Source organism: Nuphar pumila, chromosome 16 (assembly GCF_984573655.1).
Source record: "Nuphar pumila chromosome 16, dmNupPumi1.hap1.1, whole genome shotgun sequence".
NCBI lineage: Eukaryota > Viridiplantae > Streptophyta > Magnoliopsida > Nymphaeales > Nymphaeaceae > Nuphar > Nuphar pumila.
This window is the reverse complement of record NC_143264.1, coordinates 51,457,036-51,481,310: the sequence shown is the minus strand read 5'-3', so window position 1 is coordinate 51,481,310 and position 24,275 is coordinate 51,457,036.

The following is a 24,275-nucleotide window of genomic DNA, read 5'->3' as shown; positions in this document are numbered from 1 at the left end:
CAAGATTCCTTCCCTTCTTTGGTATGATCTGAGTGCACGGGCTCTCAGATTCACACACTTCCCTGTGTCCCCACTGTCCCACCATAGACAGTCTAATTTCGGCTTGAGGTTAAGCCACCAATTTCAGCAAAAGGCAATTTCAAAAGCTATTTAGTCTCAGCAATGAGACGCCCAAAATCAAACCCTTTTTCAAGCTTTAGGGGCCCCAATTTTCTTCCTTTTGCAAAACCCCTATCGGATTCATTGTGCGGAAATCCGAAGGTTCTATCACGGTCTCTTCTTTCGAGGATTCTGTCCATTTTCTACCCGATCAGGTTAAGGGTACAAACCTGGGCCACCTTTGATGAGGTATTCCATTTTCTGCCCAATCAGGTTAAGGGTATAAACCTGGGCCTCCTTTGATGAGGTATTCCATTTTCCACCCAATCAGGTCAAGGGTATAAACCTGGGCCTCCTTTGATGAGGTATTCCATTTTCAACCCGGTCAGGTTAAGGGTTAAGCTTGAAATTCGTTCCATACGAGGTATTTCCCGTCCCATCCAGGTTAAGGGTAAAACCTGAATCTCATTTCTTTTTGAAGTAAAATTTTTTCCTTATTCTCCATTTCATATCTACCATCATCATTTGAATTAATTCTTTCATACCCAGTCAGATTTATCCAACTGGGGCATTTTTATGGTTCAAATTTGGTATGTTTTCTTTGCCACTAAGCTCAGCCCTATTCCGGCTTAGTAGCAAAGAGGGGCATCTGTAAACACCCCAAATTTTCACCCCCATCCAGTGTTTATCCATTTCATATGTAATTGCATATCACTGCATACATTTTGCATATCATTTCATCACATTGCATAGCACTGCATGTCATCCCATCTTATTTTCGAGATCCAGCACTCCTGTTTTCAAAACATTCAATCCAGATCTGAGTTTTAAAGCTTGCTTTCAAAATCAATTTCAAAACCTTGGTTTTTAGTCAACATTCTATCATTTTCCAACCCCAGGACCTCATATTTCGAAATATTTTCTCAGAAAACAATCTAGATTCATTTTAACTTCAAATTTCAATCGATTTCAATTCACAGATGAGGCCCATTGAGGTGGTGTCGCTTCTGAATTTCTTTATTCATCAAATTTCTCAAAGTTTTGAAAGTTTCAGTCCGATCAAGACTCTGTCCCAGAGTCCAAATTCAGTCAAGAGTCTGTTTTGAAGTCTGTTTCATTTCCATTTTTAATCTTTTCCGTTTGTTTTCGAAATTTAGGTCATTTTATAGAGTCCAGTTGATTCAGGACTCTATTTTAGAGTTCGGTCGAGTTAGGAGTCTAACCCTGACTGTGTTTTCTGACTTATTTCATCATTTCTTGATAAAATCTTTCGAAAATTCTTTCATTTGAATTCTAAAATTTAAAATCTCAGAGTCCTAAGAGTTCAGGACTCTAACTCAGAGTTCCAGTTCGCTTAAGACTCTATTTTCAATAATTTTCAATTTTAAATATCGATTTTAACCCCTTCTCAAAGCAATTTTCAGTGTTTATTTCAAATTCTTCAAAATTCGATGTGGGCCCACTCAGTTGGCACCATATCCAGAGGAGTTCTAATCCAGTTAGGACCCCATGCCATTTCAAAAATTCTAATTTTAAGATTGCTTTTGAAAATCCTTTTGAAAACTCCTTCAATTTCAAGTTTTAAAATCGCTTTTTGAAAAACTCAAGTAGGGCCCACTCGGGGTGGCGCCATATTCGAGTAAGTCAGGGCTAGACTAGGGATAGTCAGTGTCTTGGTTAGTGTTAGGGGTTTAGAAGAGTTAAAATTTATTTTGAAAACTCATTTTGAAAGTTAGTTTTTAAAACTAGTGTTTTTAAAGGTTTTTAAAAGGTGTTTTAAAACTCAAATGTTAAAAATGCCAAGTGGCATTACATTTGGGGATTTTTTAGGAGAGTCTAGGGTTTAATTAGGTATTAAATAGGATAATTTAGGCTAGAGGTAGGATAGTAACTACACCCCAAAATTGCCCCCCCCCCCCTTTAGAGTCCAAAATTTCCATTTTTTTTTAAAACCTAAAAATTTTCTATAAAAAGGGTCTATAGGGGGGACGATTTTTCCAGCCACCTCTTGAGCAAATCTTGGAGCTTCTCTCTCCTCTCCAGACCTTCCTCCATTGCTTCAACTCCAAGGTAAATAATTTCTTCAATTTTTAATATTTTATTTAGTGTTTTTAATGATTTAAACCTAGATTTAGCCTTGGACACCCCTCCTTATAAAGATTCAACCATTGTTTCACCTCAAGAACCATCAAGAACGGTCCAAGAAGGTGATATAACCCTGTTTTGTGTGTTTTACAGGGATTTTAATCCATTAGAATTGGTTTGAGCATGATTCTTTTCATTATTAACCAATAAAACATATGATTTACCCTTTTAATGGGTTAAATCTATGTCTTTAAAGGTAAAATCGAATTCCAGCCATTGATTCCCTAATTTTTTATTTATTTAATGGTTTATTCATGCTTATTATACGTTTTACACCATATAAATAATTTCTATTTATTGTTTTATGGTTTATTTTATTGATTTTCATTAGTTAATGCATGGTTTCTTAAGTTTCTTAGATTTCTGTGTGTTTTAGGTTTAGAACAGTAAAGATAATGTTATTTCGGATTGAAATACTTGCTGTTTAGTTCTGATTTTTTTATATGAAATACCTGTATGTGTAAAAGAGTTACTGTAAAAAAATCAGAGATTTTGGACTTCGGGAACTCTGTCAGAAAAATCAGACATCAAATCGGGTTTTTAAAGCTTTAAAATCGTTGTTAAAATCAAGAAGGTAACTTGCTGTGATGATATTTTTCTCATCCAATGTCCGATTTTGGATATGTAAATTGCTATGGATTCATATTGATTAGATATATCTACTGTGAAATTTTCAGAATTTTTTATCACTGTTTAGTATTTTGCCTCTGTCAGAGACTCTGATTTTCAATTTAAAACTCGTTAGGGTTTACCAAAACCCTAATCAGACTTGTGTTATTCATAAATCCCAAAATACAGATCCGATTTATGATCTGTAAAAAGTGAGTACTGTTATTTTTTAATCACTATTCACTGTTAAAATCTCAGATATTTTGAATGAGTGCTGCTATTTACCCCTGAATTTTCAATTGGAAGTGTTAGTTTGGACCAAGGTTAAAATCAATATATTCAAGTCCGGATTGTCGGATGGGGATCTCCCTAGTTTTAAGGGCTTTTTCAGATATGTGTGAACACCCCAAATTTTTCAAAATCTTCTAAATATTCCCCTTTTTTACCCTAAATTCATCTTTGAGCAAATGAGTCATTTTAAATCTAAATTCCCGTTCATTTCTCAGGCTTTACTGAAATTAACTTCAGTTTATATGTTTAAATTGATTTCGGATCTGGATCCATTGTCCAGACCCAAATCTGAGTCTCATTGTCCAAATTTTAAAATTAAAATTATAAAAAATACCAAAAATAGTTTTTAAATAGCTCGGACAGTCCATCCAACATCTGTTTAGATCCATCATGTTGTATTTCTCAATTCGAGTGTCATAACTCGAACATTTTCTCAAAACCTGGGTCCAAACCCATTTTCTGAAGAAATTTCTTCTAAATAACCTCGAAAACCTTCTTTTTGTAAACATTTCTCAGAAAAATACAAAAAAAAATTAAAACTTGGTTTTCTTTTAAAATCTTAGTTTTCTACTACAAAAAATACAAAAAAAATGGAAAATACAAATATGTACAAAAGAAAAGAGACAAAAATCGGTTTTTGAAAAACCTCTTTTTGAAAACCCCTTCTAAAACCATTTTTTTTGAAATACTTTTTTTGAAAAGGACCACCATTTTGAAAAATCTTTAAAAACGGAGTCTCACCCCTTTGATAAAAAGCTTTTTTACAAAAACTTTTAGGGTTACCGAAAACCCTTTCTCCATTTCTCTCTTCGCCGCACTCCTCCCCTTCGTTTCCTCTTTCACTCTCGAAACCCTCAGCCGAGCCCTCCATGTCTCCTCTACTCAAACCCTCTTCTTCACCCATCGGACCAACCACCCCCTTTCTCGGCCACCCATCACCAACAACCTCATCTCCAGCCTCCCATCTTCAACCGAACCTCCTCCTTCTCCCCTATAAAGGAGCCATACAACGAAAACCCTATCCATCTGTTATCACCCCCGCATCTCTCAGTCTCTTCCCTCTTCCTCAATTTTCTTTCCCTTCTTCCCCTTTGGTTCCACTGAAGAAGCATCCCCTCCTTCTAAGAATTCTGCAAACCGCTTTAGGATCAGGTAGATTCCCTTCTTTAAAACCCTGACGGAATCAATCCTGCAACATTCCTTTTTCATTCTTTTGAAGAGGCTATCCTTTACGGTATCAAACTGATCCATTTGGAGAGTTACAAAAGGTAGCTCTCCTCCTGCCTTCGGGATTCCTACAAAAACTCAGGTAAGAATCCCTTAATTGCCTCTCATTGGTCTTTATATCTCATATCTCTTCTGGTTTTACTCCATGGACGCACCATCGAGCGTGTTGGGTCGCTTATAGCGACGTCAACCTCTCGTGTGCAATACTAACGGAATAATTCTATTCCAACATATAGATACATATACATTTTTTTTTTTGCTATTTTCTTCTCTTTCATGGCAATTTTGTTTTCTTCGTTGTAAGCCTTCAGCATTTTTTTTTATTTTGTTTGTCTATTCCATATTTGCATTTCTAATTTCTTATATTCATTCTGTTTACGATTCATCTTTTAATTCCTTATCTCATCTTGTATATAGCATCATCCAGATCCTTCATTTTTTTTGGAACTGCTTATTACCTTTTGATTCCTAGTTTACATTTTCTGTCGCAAATGGTATTTGATTGGTCTCTCAATTACGTTTGGTTCATGTTATTCATTATATTGTGTTTAATGGTTTATTACAGGGTTTTAGTTCGATTCCCCACTTTTCCCCATCTGATTTTCTTAGGATATTGGTTCTACAATCTGATTATAGGTCTGCATTCTTTGCAATTTTGTGTTATCTACACCACTGATCTTACATCTGTTTGGCCTTCCGACACTGATATGCTTAGATATACAGCTATCGTGATGCCTTCAAATTGTTTTCAGTTCACGCTTGTCCATTCACATAGACATATTTCATTTTGTCTATCTTCTGTATCGGAGAAGTTGCAAGTCCCTTTGTTTTCTCGACCTGACTGTGATGCTGAACCCGTGGATCTTCTTAAGTAAGTTTACCTTGTGTAAATACAAGTGCTTTTTCCTTTAATGACAGAGCTGGCAGTTAGAGGTGTTCTACAGAATTCAGCCCAATCGGCTTATATCACTTCAGAGTTGAGGGAAGAGTTTTAGTTTTCTGGAGCCAGCCAAGTTTTTTTTTTATGCTTTGTTCCTTATGTTGCTGTTTTAGTTGTCTTACATCATGATATGTGTTGTCATTCTGTGGCCATCATAAAAATTCTGCTCAGGAAGTAAGTTATCTTGCATAACGAGTATTGTTCCTAATTTCGCCTGTTGTTTAAGTTTTCCTGCGTAATAGATTTTGGAGATTCTCTTATTTTGCAGCAAAGCAGGGGCGGCGTGGTGTGTTTGTTTTTGTGGTTGCCAGGAAAAAGCACAATCGGCATTTTCATGTTGAGACATAACTGCATGATCTTCAGTCATCATCAGAAAATACCTGGATAAATGGACCATACAGTTGGAGGTCATTGGGGAGGACTTCTCTGTTAAGCCTACTGAGAACAGGAAGCCATTTTGTGCCTTGCTGGATGTTGGTTTTGTAAGAACCACTGTTGCGTCCCGTGCTTTCATAACCTTCACCACCAAGAGCCTATTCACCCTGGAAATCAAAGCTTGACTCCCTTACAACATCTGTCTTGGAGTACTCCATAGCCATTGAAAACTATTCTGAAAGTTGGAAACGTGAGATTTTAGATTTTCAGCATCAGTGTCAAAATAATGCACCTTCACGCTTCCAAAATATGTAGAGCAGAGACATATTCACACTGATGATTAAGATCAATGCGAAATCATGTCTCCCACAACCATTAGATTGTAAAAGGGAAAGTTTGGGATTTATGCTCGTGAATACATCAATTGATTGGTTACAAAATTTATACTAAATTTTGAATCTCTATGCCCCTTCTACTTCCATTATTTAGTTTTACTAATTTCATGCATGGTTCTATTGCTAAGATCTTACTTACCATTGATCGGTTATATAGATGAAATTGTAGATGCTGTAGAGGAATCAAAATACAAAGAGAAGAAATCGGTTCTCATATAAATATTGCATAGTCTTTTCAATACTAAATGGTCTCCTGTTATATGTTGGATTTATTTATTTTTTTTCTCTTAAAATCGATATTTCATGTTGAGAATTAACAGCTTATGCCAGAGATACAATGAAGGCTTTTTGGTTAGTGGTTCATCTTCCTTTTTGTTCATTGATAATTGCCACCTTTGAAGGTATGGATTTGACATTAAATCTTTCCACTTGTATATGTTGAAATATGTTTGATCTTCACTATATCTTATGGTCCACCATTTTACTTAACTTTGTCAGGTTAGGGAACTTTTCCTCTATTAATTCTATCACAATTACCTCTCAGGGCAACCTTTCAAGCTGCTAGAATCTTCTGATGGATATCGTGCGATCACTATTTTTATCACCTGATCCACTTCCTCACGGCCCACCCTTCCTCTGTATATATGTCAATCCAGAGGGTAGGCATTCTCCCTCCAGCAGCCTGACAGGTAAGTTCCCATTCGTTTAAATTACTATGACTGTACAATGCAATACACTAGCCATACCTTATCTGTGTGTATATCATGCTGTGTGAAATTACAAAAACCTCCTCTATGACATGTCTCAATGTATTAATGTCAGTTGAATAGAGTTGTGCTGATCTCAAATTGCTAAAATTCATTGATTCACCATGTAAAGAAACCCGAGAAAGGCTTTGATTCATTTGTCTAAAAACCAAATTTCCTGAATCAAGGTAAAATATGTGTTTATATACATGTTGTTGTTATTCTTATAAGGAAAAGTATGTATCTATATATGCTGATCCATGTGACTTGTTGTGTACCCATCTCACTCACCATTAGCATTGTTTGACACCCAGCTACGCACCCCTGATTTTATGAAAGCTGATGGGTGCCAAGGGCGAAGATTTGTGTTTGATGATATAATGAAATACTTAGTTCTGAAATTTGGTATGCATGGTAGAGATGGATATCGGGCATCTAGGCAAACCACTCCACAACATATAGGTTATGTATAATCTCCTTCATTGTGTAGCGCACCCCTTTACCTACAAAAGGTGTTGTCATACGCACTTAGCATCTCATCCTCAGTCAGAGCTATGGTGATCTAGATTTCCCTGCAGAGTTTTGCTTTCTTTTCTCATCTATCTATTACCCTTTTCCTAGCTTTCTCATAAACTACCATAACCCTGCCAGAATTCCATAGTATCTGTCACAGGCTGTGACATGTTCACCTTGAACAAACATGTGTTTTACTACTCACCCCACTGCTACACAGCAGCACCACCTGCTGTCACCAGATTTCGGCAACTCCCCAATTCATGGCTATCACCATATTCCAGATTCCACTGCTCGCTTGCACAACCACTAATACTTTCCACATTCATTACTTCACCTGCATTTCCTGCTAAACCCTTGCAACACCCCCTGCCACCACCGCCTACCCTTGCATCTTTCACTGTAGTATCCACCATCCAGTTTCTTCCTTGCATGTACCTTGCGTAAAAGGCTAATCCCTTTTATAAATTTCCTGCACTTGTTGTCATTCCTTCCTCTTCCACCTGTCTATTTATTGACTTCCATCTATATATATGTGTGTGTGTGTGTGTGTTCTCTCAGGTAGATTTTCATTAGCTTAGGGTTAGCATGTATATATTTTCAATAGTAAAGCATATTCTCCATTTAATTCAGCATATTACATATAATTCCACTTGGTTCTTAGATATATGCATGTTGGCTTTCAATATGATATTCCTTTCCTATATCATTTGTACTAACTCTATCTTTTGCAGGAAACATATGGAAAATGTTATCTCCTCTCTTAGCTTAGAAGTTGTAATTCTAAATTCCATTTCAATAATGTAATAGATAGATTATAAATGAGAATTTACATTTCAGCAATAGAATAGAATGCATATTTTCTAGAATTACTTGTTTTCACATCATTTTCCCTTTCTATTTCAAAAATTCACGAATGGTGAAACACGAATGGCACGTGCACCATTTCGTAAGAGGTAAATTAATCCTAAGTTGATGATCCATATCAATGGCCATAGTCAGGGTATGGACAAAACTTAGTATTTTTATCTTTTACGAAATAACACTGGATCCACACTGGATCCGTTTTTCAAAATTCATCATATTTCCTCAAATATTTTCTTCTTTTATCAAAATTTAACTTAAAATTAATTCAAAATATATACCAATGGCCATAGTCAGGGTATATTGAGAATTAATTTCATTTTAAATTCTATAAAAGCACCAAATGTGTTTCATTCTTCACCTGAATTTAAATATAGATTATTGTATAATACATTCAATGACCATAGTCAAGGATGTATTATATCTTCAATCTTATTTTAATTCATTTAAAGAATGGAATAGCTTCTCAAAATCCAAGTTTCAAAAATTCAAATTCATTCATCATTTAGGATAGAACTGCATCATATTTTCAAAACTCCTTTTTCAAAAACTCCAAGTGATGTAAATATCTTCCTCAATCTATCTTCAATTCTTATGAAATCCAATTCGTCCTTTCATTTTCAAATTCAATTTCAATCTCAAAATTCAATTTAATTTTGAGATTTCAAAATCATTTTTATATTCAAATTCAAATCAGATTTCAAAGTTCAATTTGACTTTGAAATTTCAAATTCATTTTATATTCAAAACTCTAATCAAACTCAAAAGTTCAATTTTAACTTTGAGACTCTTGATTCATCTTCTAAATTCCAAATTAAAAAATTCAAGGTCTAACTTAACTTTGAAATTCATTTGTATATTCAAGATTCAATTTCATTTTCCAAATCCAATTCAAAATTGGAAATATGGATTCATCATCTAAATTCCAGATTCAAGCTTCAAAGTCCAATTTGACTTTGAAATTTGTTAGCATATTCAAAATTCAAATTCTCAAATCAATTTTGGAAATTCCAAATCAATTTTGGAAATTCCAAATCCAAAATTAGATCAACTTGGATCCAGTTTTTCTAAATACAATTCTACTTTGGATCTTAGACTTCAGATCCAATTCCATCTTAGGATCCAAAACTCAAACTCTACATTGGATCTCAGACTTCAGGTCCAATTCCTCCTTAGGGTCCAGAGTCCAACTCCACATTGGATTTCAGACTTCAGATCCAAAATCCATCTTAGGACCCAGAATCCAACACTCATATTGGATCTCAGACTTCAGAACCAATTCCTCTTCAGGATCCAAACTCCAATTCCACTTTTGGATCTCAGACTTCAGATCCAAATCTATTTTAGGATCCAGAACTCAACTTCCATCTTGGATTTCAGACTTCAGATCCAAATCCGTTTTAGAATCCGGAATCCATTTCCACTTTGAATCTCAGACTTCAGATCCAAACCCATTTTAGGATCCAGAATTCAATTCCATCTTGGATCTCAGATCCAAAATCCATCTCAAATCTCGGATCCCATTCAGATTTCAGACTCAAAGATCCAGACTTTGGATTCAAATTCCATTTTGAAATCCATGTTTCAAATCAAGTTCTATTTTCAAATTCAAAGCCAATTATATTCCAGATCTCAAAGCCAGATCCAATTACAGATCATGTCTAGATTTTCTTAAATTCATTTCTATATCATTGGTATTTCCCAGATTCATTTCAAATTTCAAATCTTAAAATAAATTCCATTTTTAATCTTATCTTTTCTCCTAAATCCATGATTAAATTCAAAAGTTCATTTCTGACTTTGAAACTTCATCTCCTTTCACTTCAAAGCTTTAAATCATTCTTTCTCTAAGTAAAAAATTTACTCTTTCAACTCTGATTTACTTCAAAGACTTCGAAATTCTCTGATCTATCTCAAGTTCTAAGTCAAATTCAATCATTTCTTCACTCAAGTTCATATCAGAATACTTGGAAATTTCCAAAACTTTCTTTTCAAAAGAGCATAACATTCTTGCATTGCACAAGTATGAGTCTTTGTGCATTTAGAGTTAGAATAAATTCTTAGATTATATTTAGGCAAAGCAAAAAGGCATAGATTCGATCCTTGGTTCGATTACCCCTGGTAAAGGCACCAGGAACGGTCGAACCTCGTACCGACGAGCGAATCCCGTCTCTCCATTTTCCCGCAAATTTTTAAAACGGAGGCGAGTTAAATTTCTAAATATTTTTCAAATCAAGGTCAAGTGAGACCGCGCAAAAGAGTTCCTTTTTTCTCTTTCTTTCTTTTCTCTTCTCTCTTTCTTTTCTTTCTTTTGTTCTTCTCCCTTCAAAAAGGAGGAGAATGGAGGTTAGAAAAGGGAAAGATAAAGAAGAGAGAGAAACCATAAGAGAATAGGAAAAATTTTGCGATGATCACAATATGTAAAAAGGAAAAGTTCTGTTTTCCTGTCTATTTGGTCTCTGTCAAAAATCAGAAATTTTCATGGAGGATTGACCCCTGGTTCGGGTCTTGGACTGAGACTGGTTGGTGAACTAGGTCAAAAATGGCAATATTCAAAGACTTAATGCAATTTTCGGATTAATTTAATGCCAAAAAAATATTTTTATAATTCTAATTTGATATTAGGGTTATAACAAGTGCAGGTACTAATTTTGAGGATTTTTAGAATCCGTTTGATATTTGAATGGCTTGAATTGCAAAACAGGGCACCCGAAGAATTCCAAAACACTGCAAAAATCACAAAATTTGTGATATTCTTGGATTTTCGTGCATAAGCATATATTTTTAGGGTTTAATCATATTCATAATCATATTAGGATACTTTAGGTTAAATTTCATGTTCATTTGATTTCATTTAGTGCATAAAACCTAAGTTTTACCAAAATATTTTCTGAAAAACCCTGATTTCAAGGCCATAGTCTTGCTATCAGAGGTAGTTTGGTCATTTGACCTATATTTCGAAATTCCTAACCCTAATTTTCGTATTTTTAAGCATGTCATATCAAATTTAGCTTGATTTATTTTTATTTGAACTTCAAAACTTGCATTTTACCAAATATCTTTCTGAAAACCTTGATTTCAAGGCCATAGTCTTGCTATCAGGGGTATTTTTGTCATTTTGACCCCAATTTCGAAATTTCATATCTTATCTTTCATATTTGTTCAATCTTATTTCATATTTTATCAATTTTGATTTAAGGGAATCATGGAAAAGGCTTATATCTAGCAAAACCCAGTAATTTCTAGATATTACTGGATAAATCTAGAAAAGCCAACATATATTCATTAACCAAGCTTTCTAGTTTTGCAGGAACATTGAAGACTTTACTTTTCTTTTAAATTCCTGTATTTAAATTTGATTAGTGATGTAAATTAAATATAAATTTGGAATAAGAATTTCAATTCCTGCATAGACTAGGATTGCATTGCATATAGTTTAATTCTGCAAATATTAATATCTGATGAATGTATCATTCATGCACATTTTCATAAATTTACTATGGTCTACACGAATGGCACATGCACTAGCTCTTATGGAGTTGACAAACTTGGTGGAATTTGTATTTATGGCCATAGTCAGAATACGAATGATACATAGATTTGTAATCTTCGTATTAGCCACATTCAGCCTACATTCTTAGGCTAACTTCAAAATGCACTGCATTTCTTAAAAATACAAAAAGGATTTTCTCAATTCCTCAAAATCAAGTATTTCAAATCCATATTCATTCAATTCATGCATTTACAAATTTCAATTTCAATTCAAAGAAGTTCATTTGCTCAAATTTTTCTAAGTCTTATTCTAAAATCGATTTTTTCAAAACTCTAAGTTTTCAAATGATATTTCAAGTATTTCCCAAGTTCCAAATTCGATTTTTCTAAGTTATATTTTCAATCTCAAAGTTTGAATTCAAAGAAATCAAGTTTTCCAAAGTTATTTCACATTTCTCAAAATCGATTTTCACAAAACCTCTAGATTCTTCAGAAATCGATTTTCACTTTCTCAATATCTCAACCATGATTCACGATTTTCCAAGTGTTATATTTTCCAAGAATTTCCAAATATTTTCAAATCTCAAAGCAAACATCATGTTTTCAAATATGCATTTTCAGAAAATCATAGCACATGCCTGATTCTTTGTGCATTTAGGAAATAGAACATGATTTAGACAAGTTGAATAAAGTTAAGCATACAATTGATCCTTGGTTCAATTACCCCTGGTAAAGGCGCCAGGAACGGTTGAACCTCGTACCGACAGACGAGTCCCATTCTTCGGAATTATCCCGCATTTTAAAACGGAGGCGAGTTATTTTCAAAATCTTTTTCAAAGGTCAGTTTGACTCGCAAAAAGTTAAAATTTTTTTGATGATAACAGGGTTCCGACTCGGGTTTTCCCTTTTTTTATTTCGTTTGAAGTTCCGAGTTCCGACTCAGACTTCCTATTGGATTCAACGCTCGTGTTGGAACCAATCGTTCCTTTGATTATTCGAGTTTTCAAAATCGGGTTTTCCATTTTATCTTTACTTTAAAGATCCGGGTTCCAACTCGGGTTTTTTCCTTTTACATTTCGTTTGAAGTTCCGAGTTCTGACTTGGATTTCCCCTTTGATCCAATGCTCGTATTGGACCAAAGTTTTTTTTGAAAAATCGAGTTATTGGCTCGAGTTTTTCACTTCTTTTAGGTTAAGGGACAAGCCTGAATTTCTTCTTCAGGATAAGGGATAATCCTGAAACACCGACAATCATTCTCGCTCAATTCTCAAGTATCTTAGAATGTCAGACTCTTTTTCAACTCTCTGCTGGAAAACCCAGTGCTCGTACTGGTGCATTTTTGAAAAACCAGTGCTCGTACTGGTGCATTTTCAAAACCCAGTGCTCGTACTGGTGCATCTTCAAAACCCAGTGCTCGTACTGGTATATTTTCAAAAACCAGTGCTCGTACCAGTACATCTAACACTCGTGCTAGTGTCTGGCTGACTGATCAGTTAGCCCCTCAGGTTCAGCTTTTTTACTAACCAAATCATAAAAAATTCAAGCTCTAAATCTCAATTTCAACCTTCAAGTTGTCATTCTATCAAAAATCAATCATTTTCTCTTGCAAAGGACCCTCTTTAAGGAGAGTTCAAGGGAGCTCGTTTCTTTCACATACAACCATCTATTCATTCGCAAGAGCCCTTTTTTTAGGGAGAGTTTGAAGGGACTCGTTTCTTTGCGAACTGTTTGCAAAACAATAAACCAACTTTACACAAAAGAACCCTTTTTCCAGGGAGAGCTTCGACGGAAGCTCATTTCTTTTTGTGGCCTCCGATTTTTTCATCTTTGGCCAACCCCTTCACAGAGGACCCTCTTCTAGGGAGAGTGTGTTGGACTCGTTCCTCTGTGATACTTTCTCAACTTCATTTTTTGGCCGTCTTTTCATAAGAGAAGCCTAGAGATAGGGAGTTTTGACGAAAACTTAATTTCTCTTCGAAAATTTCGTTTTGCAAACATCTCCTCTTTAGGGAAGAGAGAAGTATTTCTTACTTTCTCATTTAGGTATGGGCTAAGCCTGAGTCTCTTTTTTTGGGGAAAAAGAGAGGAGAATCTTGTCACGGACGTATCGATTCGATATCAAGCAATTACTTTCATCAAAGATTTCAATAATATTTTGCCAATTTGCTATCAAAAACCATTGTTGATCTCAAAGCTTTTTATTGCACAAAGAATTACCTCAAACTACCTCTAGTATTATTTCCAAAAGGACAAGACTTTTGTAAAGAAAGAACTGAACTCAAGCTTTTTCTGTTGGTCAACCAAGAGGATGAAAAAAAATCTTCGATATGACCAGCAAAGGAAAATTCAATGATGTTAAAAAGTCATAAGTGAATTGATATTGATCATAGTTATGACACATTCTTAAAGATCGTTCTTCTGGCAGTAAGGCAATGGAAATATCCTGGGCAGTAAAAGAACATACCCAATCCATATCTCCTTAGTCATTTAAGCTACAATCAAATATCTGCAAAGGGATCTCTCAATTGTGGTCAAGATGAAGACGAATATGAGAGCTAGACCCCTGGGGCCAAAGAAGATTTGAATCATCTCCAAGATGAAGGAGTTTGCGACGGATCCTTTCAGGGAACGTTCAGATCACCGTCAAGATGAAGGCGACTGTGATGAACTTCCCGACAAACCCTAAAGAATATTTGATTTCTGCTATTATCTAGAGACTTTTCAACCCAAGAAACAATATCATCAATGGTTGATATTTTGAAATGATATCTTTAAAACAATTATTTTCAATAAAACTTTGGAAAATCGTCAACCAAAAGTATAAAAACCGACTTTCCACAGAGTGGTAAGTACGGGTCGAATCCTCAGGGAACATGAATTAATCAAGATATTTCTATAAAATTTAATTTATTAATTATAAATATCAATCTACAATTACAAAACTAATACAACTACAATTAATCACTAAAATGAAAATGAAAAAGCAACTAAGTCTTCTGCTCCACGCCAAGGGTATTTCTGTCTTTTTCACCAATTAATCACTCTTCGCATTTGGACAATAACCCTGGATAATGATTATGCTTTTCAACCTAAAATGAAGAAAATACAAAGTTAGTATTCTATTCTAACAATGAAAATGATAAATAAAACTAAGTCTAATTTTACGAAATTAATAAAACAAATGCTAATTATCATACAATAATTAAATAAAATACTAAACTAATTCTAAAATTAGCTAAATTAATTCTACTAATGCTGTATGATGATTATGCAGCTCCTAAAATGCATAAACTACTGAAAACAGATCTAAAATGCCGAAACTAAGAAAATTACGAAACTGCCCCTAACTAGTGTAAAATAGAATTCTGACAGGTTGACGGAAAACCACTGTTTGACAAGGAAAAAGAGGTTCGATTTTCCTAAAACTTGTTCTGTTCTACAACTGATAGATTAAACAATCTAACAGTTTTTACAGAATGAAAAAAAAGTATCTGGAACTCCAGATATAAGCGTTTCAAAACAGGGAAAAATCAGGATATCGAAAGTCTTGTAATTTAAAAACCAGAAAAAGCGGTTTTTGCAAAACGCTTAAAAATCAGACCAAATCAACTCCGAAAGAGCTGAAATTTGGTCTGCAGTCAAATAACACGTCACTAAAGTGAACACAAAAAGAATTTCTGGAAAACACGAAATTTTTGCACATAAAATAACGCTTGTGCGACACGGCAAAAATCAGGTTTTTCTTTGAGTGCACTATTCACTTTATGAATCTATTTAAACACTATAAAATGCAAATTAAACCTAATGCAATCTAAATGACACTGAATAACAGAGTATATGCAGATGGATAATATAATTATGCTAAATGCATGACGAACGAAATACGATAAGCAAATTATGACTAATGCTACGTTAACTAACGATGCAAATGCAACTATGCTACTCAAGGAAATGCAATCCAAACTACTATGTTAAATAATAACTAACTACAAGTAAAACAATCACAAAGCACAGTTCACACACGAAACAAGTACAATATACGCACACCCACTTCTACTACATCAAATAACTAAACTACTTAGTCTAAAATAAAAAAATAAAGTACACTTAAATTAAATTAGTCTACTAAAGAACAAAGGTTGCTGGTTTAGCATAGGGTTAGGGTTAGGTTTACTCGGTTGACTCAACTAGGCTCGGTTTTGACTTGACTCGGTTCGGGTTGGCTTGGGTGAGCTCGGTTTTGACTAGGCTAGGTTTTGACTTAGCTAAGATCGATTTGGATTAACTCAACTAAGGTTGGTCTTGACTAGGTTAGGTTGAACTAAGACTAGGTTGGACTCGGTTTAGGGTTGACTTAGTCAACTAAGGTCGGTTTGGTTTAGGTGGGCTCGGTTTAGGTTAGGTTGTGTAAGATAGGCTCGGACTAAGGTTGACTCAACCTAGATTTGACCTAGATTAGGTTTGACTTGGACTAAGGTTGACTCGACCTAGACTCGGTCTTGACTCACCCTGGGTTGGACTAAGACTTGACTAGGGTTAGGTCTTGGTCTATGACTTGACCTAGAGTTGACTCGACCTAGGTTTGGTCTATACTTTGACTTAGGCTAGGCTTGGTTTTGACTAGGTTAGGTTGGACTTGGTTGACCCAAGCTTGGGTTAGGTTTGACTAGGCTCAACGGTAAGGTAGGCTCGGGTGGGTTTAGACTAGGGTTTGACTCACTTAATTGGGTCGACTAAGTAGTAGCCTCTTAATTATCCTAAAATTAATTCAAAGTTAACGATTTTAATGTAGAAGGTTGGAAAATAAGGTAATAAGTAGCAATGCTCAAAATTTGAAATGATTTGGATTCTCAAAAATCGCCAACTTAATGAGGGAGTTACACTCCTTAATTATGTTTAAAGGCTCTCTTTGGAAAAATGAAAAGTCCAATCTAGAAACCCAAGATTTTTTGCTTTTCAAGATGGAATTAAATTGCTTTTATTTCTTTATGGAAATCGTGGAGCCTAGATAGGAGGTTTAATTAAATTTCAAAAACACTTTCCAAAGCCAATGAGTAACTCCTTTCTTTAATGCACATTCAAAATTCAATGCTTTTTTGAATGCTCCACACGATTTTTGAAGAAACTACTCTTTCCAAAAACTTTTCAAATGCAATTACCTTAATTACCTTCCTTCTCAAAAATCGTCAACCTTAATGGTGCTACTTTCTAAACTAATGCAATTAAAACTACCTAGGGAATAAAAGGATTTAAATAGAAAAATGATTTTCTAGGATTAAATGCTACCCTAATTCCCAAAACTTACTTAAATGACCCCTAAAAACGGCTAAAGCAATAAACCCTAATACATTGAACCTAGACACCTTCCTAACCTACCTAATTGCAATTAATACTTTCTAAAAAAATCGACCTAGAGCTCAATTGGATCTCTAATGGCTGCCGCCCCACCTTGGGGAAGAAGAAGACCAACAAATATAAAAATATAAACTAACAAAAAATGATTAAACTAAGTAACTACTATTTTGATAAAACTAAAGTAAAATATAATAAAAAGAACTCCTAATTACACAAATGCAAACATGAACAGCACTATGCTGGAATTCATTAAAAACATAAAGAAATAAAACTCAATTTTTGTAATTTTCTCAATAGACCCAAAACACAAAAACACAAAATGATAAAAACAATTATTTAGAACAATCCTAAAACAATGAAATGAACTAACACAATTTTATGCTGCTGTTAACATACAAAACACACAGCAAACCACATGACTTACCAACCTAAACACACATATTTAACGAAAATGCAAAGATCAGCTAGAATAAATCTAGCCGATTTTTTTTTTCTTTTTAAAAATGAAAGCAAAACAAGACACAATCAAATCCCACAAATAAAATGAATCAAAATGAAATTTTATAATTGGATTTTCAGTAGAACAGAACCAAGAAGACCTATGACAAACGTGAAGAATCGGCTAGATGAAGATCTAGTCGATTTTCACGATTTGGTTGAAAAATCTAAAAAAACTCGATTCAAATGAATCAATCAAACAAATACACCTAAGCTAACGTGCTGGCCTATGCACAAAATCTAATCTAAGGTTGAAACAAAAAGAAAAATAAGAAACACACAGAAAATAAAAAAATAAAATCAAACACACAATTTCGGTTTTAGCTAGAAGAGAAGGAAGAAGAAGACCTACCTCTTAGAAGATCCGACGACCGGGGGGATGAAGAAGAGCGGACCGTGGCTTGATCTTGATGTCCCAAACAGTTCGAGAATGTTGGACTTCACCAAAAAACAACACCTTTGCAGCTGCTACACGTTGGAGATCCACCGAAGATGGAGTACGCGCCGATTCTCGATCGGATGGTGTAGAAAACCGGATGGAGGTAGGGCCGGCTCACCTTGTTGGTGTGTTTCGCACTCCCACACAAGGTTAGTAGTCTCCACATCTGCTACACCTGCAAAAACACAGCAAAATGGTGAAACACAGCAAGGAAGAAGAAAGAAATGCAAAGAAAACAAAAAGGAGATCGAAATATGCTTGGAACCCAAGCATAAACCGATCTTCAATGGCCAAAACGTGGGAGGATGGAGAGGAAGGAGGTGCTGGAGCTTGAAGCACTGCAAGGGGCGTCCAAACAAAGCCAAAGACGCCTAGGGTTCTTAAAAAAAAACTATTTATAATTTTGACATTTTTCAGAAAGGGGGTTAAAAAATAAAATTTTGCTAGGCGCCACTTTCTGGGGGGTTTTCTGCAAAACTTTTTAAATTGGATATGGATAGGCATGTGAGTTTGGTTTTGGGCTTTCTAAGGGTTGATCCAAAGTCCAAATAACCTAATTGGGTCGGATATGGATCCGATCCACCTTGAAATTCGTGCCCAAACACTGAAATAACCTTAACTCTCTCATTTTAACTCCGATTTTTCTAAAATTCGAACCATAACCCCTTACTATCAAAATACATCTAAACATGGGTTTAAAACCTTAAACTTGTTACAAAATGCATGAAAAACTTATTAACATGATGTGCATTTCATGCATCATCAAATACCCCCATGCTTGAATGTTTGTTAGTCCCTTAACAAACCCTAATTATGATATGCAACAGAGACAAGAAATGCTAAATATGAATGCATAAACTAACTCACTTTCGTAGGAATCACGATTGCATTTAGCATATGCAACAAGCCCTTTAAACCCCTGGCTTACACCAGTGGACGAGTAAGGTCTCGTGAGGGTTTGCAGAGATGCTACCCACAAACATCAATGCACTGCGAGGATGATTTTTCAAAAATAATAAGCTCTTAAGAATGTAGTTTGAAAAAATATTTCATGTAATTGACATTCTCAAAACAAGTTTAAAAATCTCATGCCACCACAGTAAAAATTCTTTTTCCTTCACTTTTCTAATATTATAGCTAATTTATGATTTTTCTCAGAAAGTCAAGTATTCTCATGTTTTACTCATTTATTCTCACTTGTATATTTTTTGCACAGTAATACACATATCTGCCTAAGCAATGAAAATTTTCTCATTCAGCACATTATCTTTTTTTTTTTCTTTCATTTTTCACCCTTTTTCAAATTTGTTCTCTTGAGCATTCTTCTCATATGAGCACTATTTCGAATAGTCAGTTTTCGTGACCCGTGTAGCGAGCTTTGGGTCAGTGACTCCTAGGCCGGCCGACCTTAGGGCACTAGATACAAAGTTCCCTCGGACTTAATTGCTTGAGTCACTAGACCTTCTATTCTCATAGTTTACGTATAGTCTTCCTCTCGTCATGTGCAATGTCTCTATCTCTTAGGCTTTCTATGCAGTTCATGTAACAAGCTTTCGAACCGGTGGCTCCCAAACCAGCTGGCTTTGGGGCACCAGGTGTAAAACACCCTTCAGATTCTACTTACTCGAACTACAAAGGCCATAGATATTAACTAGACAAGAAGATGATCTCCTTCATTACTTTTCGTTAAAAGACTCAAACACTTCATCTCGTGTCTGAGTTCCACTACTAGGATTCACAAAGAAATCAACAACTAAACGTAGCTCTATTCTTTTAAACTCATTTTTCAAAAAAAACATCTTTCCATTGCTTATTTCTTTCACAAAACATATTGTGCATACTTATACTAAAGTGATTCAAAATTTTCTAACAATCAAATACTATCTTTTCTTTGAATTTTCTCATAAATAACTACTCTATTTGACTCAGTTCACAAAAAAAAAAAAATTATGGGGCTTAAAAATTTATAAACTATTAGATTATGCCAAAAACAATCATATATGCTACAACTTGTTTTCAAATGCCTACTTTAATTACCAGTCTTAAAAAAAATTTGAAATATTTGTGTGCATGCATCTAAACCACCCCCCATGCTTGAATGACACTGTCCCTAGTGGCATACAAAATAAGTAAAAATGTAATGCAAATGCACACTAAAAGACACTACAAAAATATGGGAGAAAGGATAGATATAACCTGCTTTGCTCTGAGCTTCTGAAGTTGAATTTCATCTGATCTTTGAATTCTTTGAAAGCTCTTCTCTGTACCTGGTAACTTGATATACTAAGTGTTAGATTCATCCTGCATACATCAAAACAAATGTTAGCACATATGAAATGAAATACTGAATAAAGAAAAATACTGAAATGAAAAACAAACTAATGTACATATGATACATCCCTCTGGTCAAATCCTCATGCCTTCGTGAGATGCACTATCTCACACTCACCATCCTGCAAAGAATCTGAAATAAAGGGCTTCAGTCTTTGCCCATTCACCTTGAATGTACCTTGGGTCATAGGATCGAATAATGCCACTGCTCCATGGGGAAATACTTCTTTCATAATGTAAGGACCTGTCCATCTCGATCTTAACTTCCCTGGGAATAAATGCAAACGAGAATTGTATAACCACACTTTCTGCTCTGGCTCAAACACTTTCCTGGCAATATGCTTATCATAAAATTCTTTTGTGCGAGCTTTGTATAATTTGGCATTCTCATACGCATCATTCTTGAGTTCCTCCAATTCTGAGAGCTGCAGTGCTCTCTCTTTGCCAGACTGGGTAAGGTCAAAATTCAATTTCTTGATAGCCCAGTACGCTCTATGCTCTAGCTCGACAGGAAGATGGCATGCTTTCCCGAATACAAGGCGATACGAGGACATGCCAATGGGAGTCTTAAATGCAGTTCTATATGCCCAAAGTGCATCATCTAAGCGCTGCGACCAATCCTTGCGGTCCGGGCGAACTGTCTTTTCTAAAATTCGCTTAATCTCCCTATTGGACACTTCAACCTGTCCACTAGTCTGCGGATGATATGGAGTAGTGAATCTATGATTGACAGAATATCTTCTCAGCAGAGAAGCTATCTGTACATTCCTAAAATGCTTGCCACCATCGCTAATCATCGCACGTGGCACACCAAAACGACTGAAAATGTTGTGCTTAATGAACTTAAGCACTACTATATGATCATTGGTCTTGGTTGCCACAGCCTCGACCCACTTGGACACATAATCAACCGCCACAAGAATATATAATTTCTAAATGAAGGCGGAAATGGTCCCATGAAATCAATGCCCCAAACATCAAAAATCTCGACTATCAAAATCGGAAGCAAGGGCATCATGTCCCTCTTGGACATGTTCCCAATCTGCTGACATCGAAGACATCGCCTACAGAACTCATGAGCATCCCTGTGGAGTGTGGGCCAATAAAATCCTGACTGCAAAACCTTTGCAGCCATCTTCCTACTACTAAAATGCCCTCCACAGGCTAATGAATGGGAAAAAATCAGAATGGACTGATACTCCTCCTCCAGAACACATCTCCTAATGATCTGATCTGCACAATATTTAAACAACTCTGGTTCATCCCAATAATAGTGCCTCACCTGAGATAGGAATCTCTCACGCTCATTCTTGTTCCAATGCTCAGGTATCTGCCTCGAAACCAGATAGTTCACAATATTTGCAAACCAGGGTAACTGCGATGTACTGACTATCATGATCTGCTCATCGGGGAAAGAATCACTGATCGGCCTCTGATCCTGCGTGGTCTCCACGATCAGTCTGGAAAGATGGTCTGCTACTACATTCTCGCTTCCCTTCTTATCTCGAATCTCGAGATCAAACTCCTGTAGTAGTAGAACCCAACAAATTAATCTCGGTTTAGTGTCTTTCTTATTCAAAAGATATTTCAATGCCGCATGGTCAGAATAGACAACCACCTTCGAACCGAGTAAATAGGACCTAAATTTGTCCAATGCGAAAACTACCGCAAGTAGCTCCTTCTCTGTCGTAGTATAATTCATCTGAGCATCAGACAGAGTTCTACTCGCATAGTAGATCACATAGGGCTTCCTATCAATACGTTGTCCTAAAATAGCCCCCATAGCGTAATCAGATGCATCGCACATAATCTCAAATGGGAGAGTCCAATCCGGAGGTCTCAAAATGGGCGCAGTAATCAAGGCCTCTTTGAGAATCTCAAAGGCCTTCATACAATCCTCACCGAAAACAAAGGGTTGATCTTTCTCCAATAAAGTACATAGCGGTCGCGAGATTTTACTGAAATCTTTTATGAATCGCGTATAAAAGCCCGCATGCCCTAAAAATGACCGAATCTGCCTCACAGAGGTGGGTGGAGTCAGACGGGAAATGGATTCCACCTTCGCTCTGTCAACCTCAATGCCTCGCTTGGACACATTGTGTCCAAGCACAATCCCCTCCTGGACCATAAAATGGCTCTTTTCCCAACTAAGGACAAGATTTATCTTCGCATACCTACTCAGTACTCGAGTAAGTTTTTGGAGGCAATCTTCAAAAGAAGAGCCATACACTGAAAAGTCGTCCATAAAAACTTCCATAACATCATCTATCATGTCCGAGAAAATAGCAAGCATGCACCTCTGAAAAGTAGCCGGCGCATTGCAGAGCCCGAACGGCATACGTCTAAACGCGAAGGTGCCATAAGGACATGTAAATGTAGTCTTCTCCTGGTCGTCAGGATGGACAGCTACCTGATTGTATCCTGAGTATCCATCTAGAAAGCAGTAGTAGCTCTGTCTTGCGAGCCTCTCTAAGATCTGATCAATGAATGGCAATGGGAAATGATCTTTCCTAGTTGCCACATTCAGCTTCTGATAATCAATACAAACTCGCCATCCTGTGGTGGTTCTCATCGGAATTCTCTCACCCTTCTCGTTCTCGAACACAGTGAGTCCTGACTTCTTCGGCACAACCTGAATCGGACTGACCCACTGGCTATCAGAAATAGGGTAAATGATTCTGGCATCCAACCACTTCACCACCTCGTTCTTCACCACTTCTTTCATGTTGGGATTTAGCCTTCTCTGCATATCCCTAACTGGCTTGACTTCCTCATTACAATGAATTCTATGCATGCAGAATGAAGGATCAATCCCCTTCAGATCAGCAACTCCCCAGCCAATCGCTGCCTTGTGCTCTCGAAGAATAGTCAACAATCTCTGCTCTTGCTCTTTAGTGAGCAGGGACGAGATGATCACAGGCAGAGTCTTATTGTCTCCGAGATATGCATACTTGAGTGAATCCGGTAAGGGTTTCAACTCGAGTTTCGGAGGTGACTCGATCGAGGATTTGGCGGGGGTCTCCACAAGTGGTGGGAGAGTCTCAATGATGGCTCCCCAACGTGATCTCTCTGACGACACTCTAGACACATCTACACTATCTACACCACTATTCTTCTCTATATGGTACAAATCTAAAGAATCTTCAGTAATATACAACTCGGGCTGCTCCTCCACTAACTCATGTGCAATATCTACATGAAAGCAGTCCATGTCTCCCACTGGTCCCATCGCGGCATTGAAAATATTCAGCTTGACCTTCCAATTGCCGAATGAGAGATCCATGGCTCCGGTCCTACAGTTGATGCACGCATTGGCAGTCGCCAAGAATGGTCTGCCTAAAATAATCAGAGTCTGGTGCTGGCTGTCTACTCCTTCCATATCAAGAATAATGAAATCAACTGGGAAATAAAAATCATCCACTTTAACTAGCACGTCCTCCAAGAGACCTCTCGGTACCTTGACAGAACGATCTGCCAGCTGTAGTGTAATCGGAGTCGATGTTATCTCTCCTAGCCTGAAAGAATCAAAGAAATATTCAGGCAGAATGTTCACACTTGCTCTAAGATCGAGCAATGCGCGTTCTATCCGGATGTTCCCTATGGTACACGCAATGATAGGGGCTCCAGGGTCCTTGAGCTTTGGTGGTGTCTGATGCTGAAGTACTGAACTCACCTGCTCAGTCAGATGGACCCTGTTAGAAACTGTCTCTCTAGATTTACGCTTCTGCGTACATAGCTCCTTCAGGAATTTGGCATATGCCGGCACCTGCTAAATCGCATCGAGCAAAGGTAAGTTGATCTGCACATGCTTGAATATGTCGAGCATGTCTTGAATCTTCGCACCTTGCTTCCCTCTATATCCAGGAGACTCTAATGCTTTGGGATAGGGTGGTGGCGGAGTATACTCGGGTGGTTCCTTCTGTTTGTGAGAAGTCTCACTCTTATCCTTCTTCTGC